Consider the following 8887-nt stretch of genomic DNA (forward strand, 5'->3'; position numbering starts at 1 on the left):
ACTTACCAACTTTACATTTCCCTGTATGGCCCCGGAAGATGACTGGTTAGCCAGAGACGGGTAAGAGTCCTCAAGGGAGGAACAACCTAAGACAGGCACAGTCGCAGGGGGGCCATCAGGTGAGAAATTGGGGATCAACAGAGGTGAGGCTCAGAACCTCACCCCCCGTTTTGAGAGAAATCTTCTGCATCCGTGGATGTTTTGCTGCCCTTGTCGAGCTTGGATTAATACTTAGTCCATAGGCATACACCTGATCATCTACATTTGCCCTCTTACAGCACTAAACTATGTTTTCTACCTTTATCTTGCATCTACCTACACTTCAGCATTTTATTAAAAATAAAAAAAAATAATAATAAAGGGAGAAATGTGGGATTAACATATAAATCATGTATAAAAATCAAATGAATATTCATATTTGGCCTGATTGTTTATAGTTCATAATGCGTGATCAAAACCGAAAGTTTCTGTGATGAATGCCCTTGTACTGTTCACCATGTAAGAATTTATTCACTATGTAAGAATTCGTTCACCATGTAAGAACTTGTTCGTTATGCTTCAGAAGATTGGAGACTGACGAGAATTAGGCTTGAGATGGATTAATGATTGTACATTGAGCATTGACCCCCCTATACAAATTTTATTGTTGTTAACAATCATTTGATCAATAAATATGAGAGATGCCCTCTCAAAGAAAAATGTGTAGTTCAGTAGTGTTAAGCATATTCACATTGTTGTGCAGTCCTTATTTTAATTTTGCACAACTGAAACTCTATACCCATTAAACTCCCCACTTTTCACCCCCTCCAGCCCTTGGCAACCACCCTCCCACTTTGTCTCTATGAATATGACTATTTTAGGTACCTTTGTCAGTGGATCACAGTACTTGTCTTTTGGTGATTGGCTTATTTCACTTAATGCCCTCAAGGTTTATCCATGCTGCAGCATATGTCCGAATTTCATAACTTTTTAAAGTGGAACCATTTTCCATTATATGATATACCACATTTTGGTTATTCATTCATCTTCCATTGATAGAAGCTTCACTTGCTTCCATCTCCTGGCTCTTGTCAATAGTGCTGCTATGAACATGGGTGTGCAAATATCTCTTCAAGATCCTGCTTTCAATTCTTTGTAAACATGCCCAGAACTGGAATTGCTGGATCACATGGCAATTCTATTTTTAATTTTTTGAGAAACTACCATACTGTTCCACATAAAGGATGTACCACTTTACATTTCTACCAACAGTGCAGAGCAGGTCCAATTTCTCAACATCCTCTCATTTATTCTTGACAGTACCCATGCTAATAGATACGAAGTGGTTTTGATTTGCACTTTTTGCAGTGATGTTGAGAATCTTCATGTGCTTGTTGGCCATTTGTACATCTACAGAAAGCTGTCTATTCAAGACCTTTACCCATTTTAAAATCTTATCCTTTTTGTTATGAAGGTTATCATGTGATAGATGTGAAGATATTTCTACTGATACTTGTATTTTTAGTTTTTTGAGGAACTTCCATATTGCTTTCTTCAATATACAATCTTATGAAGGTTTCACACAATCAACATTGTGCTTACTACATTCAGTCATATTATCAAGTACCCCCCGACACACTCCACTGCAGTGACTGTCCATCAGCACAGTCAGAGGTCACAGAGGCTACTTGTCATCTCTGCTACAGTGTCTTCCCTGTGACACCCCCCCATACCATGTGTGCCAATAATAATGCCCTTCAATCCCCGTCCCCTCCTTCCTGACCCACCCTTACCACCCCCTTCCCTTTGGTAACCGCTAGTCACATCTTGGAATCTGTGAGTCTGCTGCTGTCTTGTTTCTTCAGTTTTGGCTTGTTGTTATACACCACAAATGAGTGAAATCATTTGGTATTTGTCTTTCTCTGCCTGGCTTATTTCACTGAGCATAATACCCTCTAGCTCCATCCATCCATGTTTTTGCAAATGGTAGGATTTTTCTTTTTATGGCTGAAAATATTCCATTGTGTACATATACATCTTCTTTATCCATTCATCTATTGATGGACACTTAGAGTGCTTTCATATCTTGTCTATTGTAAATAGTGCTGCGATAAATACAGGGGTGCATATGTCTTTCTGAATCTGGGATCTTGCTTTCTTCGGGTAAATTCCTGGGAGTGGAATTCCAAGGTCAAATGGTATTTCTATTTTTAGTTTTTTGAACAACTTCCATATTGCTTTCCTCAAATGGTTGAACTAATTTATTCCCACCAGCAGTGTAGGAGAGTTCCCCTTTTCCGAATCCTTGCATTTGTTGTTCCATTTCTTTTGGATGTTGGCCGTCCTAACTGGTGAGAAGTGATACCTCAATGTGGTTTCAATTTGCATTTCCCTGATGATTAGCAATGTAGAGCATCTTTTCATGTGTCTGTTGGCCATCTGAATTTCTTCTTTGGAGAAGTGTCTGCTCAGATCCTCTGCATATTTTTAAATCATGTTATTTGCTTTTCAGGTGTTGAAAAGTGTGAATTCTTTATATATTTTGGAAGTTAACCCCTTGTCAGATATGTCATTTACAAATATATTCTCCCATACTGCAGGATGCCTTTTTGTTCTGCTGATGGTGTCCTTTTCTATAAAGAAGGTTTTCAGTTTGATGTAGTCCCATTTGATCATTTTTGCTTTTGTTTCCCTTGCCTGAAGAGATGTGCTCATGAAAAAGTTGCTCATGTTTATATTGAAGAGATTTTTGCCTGTGTTTTCTTCTGAGAGTTTTGTGGTTTCATGACTTACATTCAGGCCTTTGATTCATTTTGAGTTTACTTTTGTGTATAGAGTTAGACAAGAATCCAGTTTCATTCTCTTATATGTAGCTTTCCAGTTTTCCAACACCAGTTGTTGAAAAGGCTGTCATTTCCCCATTGTCTATCCCTGGCTCCTTCTTCATATATTAATTGGCAATATATATTTGGGTTTATATCAGGGCTCTCTATTCTGTTCCACTGATCTATGGGTCTGTTCTTGTGCCAGTACCAAACTGTCCAGATTACTGTGGCTTTATAGTAGAGCTTGAAGTTGGGGAGCATAATACCCCGACCTTTATTCTTCCTTCTCAGAATTGTTTTGGCTATTCAGGGCCTATTCTGGTTCTATATGAATTTTAGAACTATTTGTTCCAGTTGGTTGAAGAATACTGTTGGTATTTTGATAAGGATTGCATTGAATCTGCAGATTGCTTCGGCAGGATGGCCGTTTTGACAATATTAATTCTTCTATCTATGAGCATGGGATGTATTTCCATTAATTGGTGTCTTCATTAATTTCTCTTATGAGTGTCTTGTAGTTTTCAGGGTATAGGTCTTTCATCCCCTTGGTTAGGTTTATTCCTAGGTATTTTATTTTGATGCAATTGTAAATAGAATTGTTTTCCTGATTTCTCTTTCTATTAATTCATCACTAGTGTACAGGAATATCACAGATTTCTGCTTATTAATTTTGAATCCTGCAAATTTGCTGAATTCAGTTATTAGTCCTAGTAGTTTTGGGGTGGATTCTTTAGGGTTTTTTGTATACAATATCATGTCATCTGCAAACAGTGACAGTTTAACTTCTTCCTTACCAATCTGGATGCCTTTTATTTCTTTGTGTTGCCTGACTGCTGTGGCTCGGACCTCTAGTACTATGTTGAATAAAAGTGGAGAGAGTGGGGAACCTTGTTTTGTTCCCAATCTTAAGAGGAAAAGCTTTCAGCTTTTTACTGTTAAGCATGATGTTGGCTGTGGGTTTGTTATATACAGCCTTTATTATATTAAGGTACTTGCCCTCTATATGCATTTTGTTGAGAGTTTTTATCATGAATGGATGTTGAATTCTGTCAAATCTTCTTCAGCATCTATGGAGGTGACCGTGATTTTTCTCCTTCTTTTTGTTGATGTGGTGTATGATGTTGGATTTTCTAATAATGTACCATTCTTGCATCCCTGGAATAAATCCTACTTGATCATGATGTATGATCTTTTGGATGTATTTTTGAATTCGGTTTGCTAATATTTTGTTGAGTATTTTTGCTTCTGTGTTTATCAGGGATATTGGTCTGTAATTTTTTTTGTGGTGTCTTTGCCTGGTTTTGGTATTAGAGTGATGCTTGCCTTATAGAATTGAGTTTGGAAGTATTCCCTCTTCTACTTCTTGGAAAACTTAAAGTTGGATGGGTATTAATTCTTCACTAAATGTTTGATAAAATTCAATGGTGAAGCCATCTGGTCCAAGGATTTTGTTCTTAGGTAGTTTTTCTTTTTTATTACCAATTCAATTTCATTGCTGGTAATTGGTCAGTTCATATTTTCTTTCTTCTTGGGTCAGTCTTGGATGGTTGTATTTTTCTAGAAAGTTGTCCATTTCTTCTAGGTTATGCAATTTGTTATGATTTTTCGAAGCATTCTCTAATAACTTTTTGTATTTCTGTGGTGTCTGTAGTGATTTTTCCTTTCTCATTTCTGCTTCTGTTTGTGTGTGTAGACTCCCTTTTTTCTTGATAAGTCTGGCTAGGGGTTTATCTATTTTGTTTATTTTCTTAATGGACCAGCTACTGGTGTCATTGATTCTATTGTTTTATTCTTCTCAATTTTATTTTTTCTCTGATGTTTGTTAAGTCCCTCCTTCTACTGACTTTGGGCCTCATTTGTTCTTCTTTTTCTAGTTTCATTATTTGTGAGTTTAGACTGTTCATTTGGGATTGTTCTTCTTTCCTGATGTAGGCCTGTATTGCAATATATTTCCCTCTTAGCATGGCCTTCACTGTGTCACACAGATTTTGCAGTGTTGAGTTGTTTTCATTTGTCTCCATATAGTGCTTGACTTTTATGTTTTTATTTGGTCATTGATGCATTGATTATTTAGGAGCATGTTGTTAAGCCTCCATGTGTTTGTGGGCTTTTTCATTTCCTTTGCATAATTTATTTCTGGTTTCATACCTTTGTGGTCTGAGAAGCTGTTTGGTACAATTTCAATTCTTTTGAATTTGCTGAGGCTTTTTTGTGGCCTAGTATATGATATAGTCTGGAAAATGTTCCATGTGCACTTGAGAAGAATGTGTATCCTGCTGCTTTTGGATGAAGTGTTCTGTAGATGTCTGTTAGGTCCACCTATTTAAATGTGTTGTTTAGTGCCTCTGTCTCCTTACTTATTTTCTGTATGGTTGATCTGTTCTTTGGAGTGAGTGGTGTGTTGAAGTCTCCTAAAATGAATGCATTGCATTCTATTCCCCACTTTAATTCTGTTAGTATTTGTTTTATATACATAGGTGCTCCTATGTTGGGTGCATATATATTTAGAACGGTTATGCCCTCTTGTTGGACTGACCTCTTTATCATTATGTAATGTCCTTCTCTGTCTCTTGTTACTTTCTTTGTTTTGAAGTCTATTCTGTCTGTTACAAGTACTGCAACTACTGCTCTACTCTCTGTACTATTTGCATGAAGTATCTTTTTCTATCCCTTCACTTTTAGTCTGTTTATGTCTTTGGGTTTGAAATGAGTCTCTTGTAGGCAACATATAGACAGGCCTTGGTTTTTTATCCATTAACTCAATAACTTTTGATTAGTGCATTCAGTCCATTTACATTTAGAGTGATTATTGATAGATACATACTTACTGCCATTGCAGACTTTAGATTCATGGTTACCAAAGGTTCAAGAGCAGCTTCTTTAGTATCTAGCAGTATAACTTAACTCACTTATTATGCTATTATAAAGTCTAAATATTCTTTTTCTTCCTCTTCCACTCTTTATGTTAGGTATCATATTCTGTACTCTTTGTGTATCTGTTGACTGACTTTGTGGGTAGCTGATTTAATTTTGCTTTTGCTTAGTAATTAATTGGTCTACTTCCTTTGCTGTGGGTTTATTTTTTTCTGGTGACAGCTATTTAGCCTTAGGAGCACTTCCATTTAGAGTAGTCCCTTTAAAATACACTGTAGAGACAGTTTGTGGGAGGTGAATTCCCTCAACTTTTCCTTATCTAAAAATCATTTAATCCCTGTTTCAAATTTAAATGATAATTTTGCTGGGTAGAGTATTCTTAGGTCGAGGTCCTTCGGTTTCATTGCATTAAATATATCATGCCATTCTCTTCTGGTCTGTAAGGTTGCTGCTGAGAACTCTGATGACAGCCTTATGGGTTTGCCTTCTGTAGATTATCTTTTTTCTCTCTCTGGCTTCTTTTAATACTCTGTTCTTGTCCTTGACCTTTGCAATTTTAATTATTATACATCTTGGTGTTGTCCTCCTTGGGTCTCTTGTGTTGGGAGATCTGTGAACTTCCATGGCCTCAGAGACTATTTCCTTCCCCAGACTGGGGAAGTTTTTAGCAATTATTTCCTCAGAGACACTTTCTATCCCTTTTCCTCCCTCTTATTCTTCTGGTACCCCTATAATGTGAATATTGTTTCATTTGGATTGATTGCACAGTTCTCTTAATATTGTTTCATTTCTAGAGATCCTTTTTTCTTTCTGCTCCGCAGCTTCTCTGTATTCCCATTCTCTTATTTGTATTTCATTTACTATCTCCTCTACTTCATCTAATCTGCTTTTAAATCCCTCCATTGTATGTTTCATCTTAGATATTGTATTTTTCAGTTTGCATCTTATTCCTGACTTCACCTTGAGTTCTTGAATATTTTTCTGTAGCTCTGAGCATGTTTATGATTTTTATTTTGAAATCTCTTTCAGGAGAATTGATTACAGTTTCACTTGGCCCTCTTTCTGGTGTTTGTTGGATTTTGGTTTGTACCAAGTTCTTCTGCCATTTTGAATTTGTAATGAATAATATGGAATAATAACTGTGTAGGTGGTGCCCTCTAGTGCCCAGAAGCTCTATTTTCTGGAGCTGCCCAGTACCTGGAGCGATGGCAGAGTTTGCAGGCGAGTAGCGCTGGTGCCTGCCAGGAGGAAGGAGCTCTTTACTGCTTCCCAGCTGCAGTGCCTGCTTCCATTGCCAGGGCCAGTGGGCCAAGTGTGCAGGGAGGAGCCTCTGTGTTTCACCCCTGTAGCTGCTGTAGTCAGGGCTGCCCTTTGGCTGGCCTGGCACAGTGGTGGGGGCAGTAGGTTTGCGAACTGATGCCAGCCAGGAGGAAGGAGCGTCAGGCTGTGTTATCGCAGTGGGGTGCCTTGGTGTTTGTTGCCAGCCAGGAAGCTGGAGCACTTGAAGCTCCTGAAAGTTCCCAACCTGCTGGGCTGAGTGTGCCTGGATGATTTTGTCCACCTGTCCTTTCTCCTGAGCAGCAAGCTCTCTGTAATCCTTGCTCTTCTATCAGCCCTCTCACTGCTGGGAAATCTTTCAAAGTGACCACCTTTCTTTTTTCCCAGAGTGGCTGGTTGTGGGTACCTGTTCTCTACAAGTGGCTAGAATCTCAGTCTGAGTATTCCGCTGGACTTTGCTTTCCAACTCCATTAATCTCTAAAACACCATGTAATATAGGTTTGTGCTCCCAGAGCAGATCTCCAGAGATGGGTGTTCAGCAGTCATAGGCCTCCACCCTCTCCCTGCTCCATTTCTCTTCCTCCCACCGGTAAGCTGGGGTCAGGGGTTCGGCTTGGGTCCCACCAAATTGTGACTTTGCTACTTTACCCTTTTCTGTGAGATGTTCTCTTTTCTCCAAATGTAGGCAGTCTGCTGCAGTCTTCTTTCCAGTTGCTCTTACAGGATTTGTTGTATTTGCTATATTTTTGTATTATATGTGGTTTTGGGAGGAGGTTGTCTCACTTCTCACACCGCCATCTTTAAGCCTCACCTCTTATTCTTTTTAAATGCTCATGACATTCCACAGTATAGACATAATATAGTTAAGACTCTTTTGATGGACATTTACATTCTTTTCAACTTTTCTTATAAACCGGTGCAGTGAACATCCTTGTAAACATGTGTGAATGATTCTGTACACATTTATATTACACTTATCATGCATTTTTCTCACACTGATCATATGTTTTAAAGGAAATCACCTTTATGATACTATTAATAACCAAAAATAGAATTGGGCTCACAGAGTATCTTCAATTTTTATTTTAATAGATCCTGCCAAACCGCTGTCTAAAATGGTTATACCTATTTGCACTCCTGTCAGCATTACAGGACTACCCATTTCCTCACACCCCTGTAATATATATTAGAAATCTTCTCACACCCCTGTAATATATATTAGAAATCTTCTCATTTTAATAATTTTTTATTTGTTTTTAATATTTTATTATTAATTTTTAATGATACAAATCAGTCAATTGTATTAATTTTTTGGGAGGTTGCTTTGCCCAGAAATTTGTAATTTTTAATACAGTCACATTTATCAATCTTTCCTTTTAGGGCTTTTACAATTTTCACCTTATTTAAGAATTCTACCCAAAGGGTGAATTCGGTGAAGGTGGGAGTGAAGAAGTCTACTCAAAGGTTATATACATTTTTTTATGTGTTTTTCGTAATACTTTCATAACTTAAAAAACAAGTTTAGATCTTTGATCCATTTGAAATACATTCCTATGAAGGCTATGAAGTAGGAATCTAAATTTTTCAAATGGCTAGTGAACTTGCTATTATATTTATAACCATTAATATTTAATGACCAACACTTACTTGTGTCAGCTACTATTCAATTTAATAACCCCATCTATTAGAGTTGTTTTGAGGATTAAACTAAACATTTTAAATAGGAAGCAAGGAAGGCACCAAATGGTTATGTGGTTTTCTCAATTCAGATACTAACTGGTGGACACAGGATTCTCACCCTAGCAAATGATATCTCCACACTACCTGGCCTTCTAATACAATTTCCTTCTCCCACAGATTTGAAATACCACCTTTGTAATATACCAAATTGCCATAAATATATAGTTCTGTCTATGGATTTTCTACTGGT

Source organism: Manis javanica, chromosome 8, assembly GCF_040802235.1.
Source record: "Manis javanica isolate MJ-LG chromosome 8, MJ_LKY, whole genome shotgun sequence".
NCBI classification, from domain to species: Eukaryota; Metazoa; Chordata; class Mammalia; order Pholidota; family Manidae; genus Manis; species Manis javanica.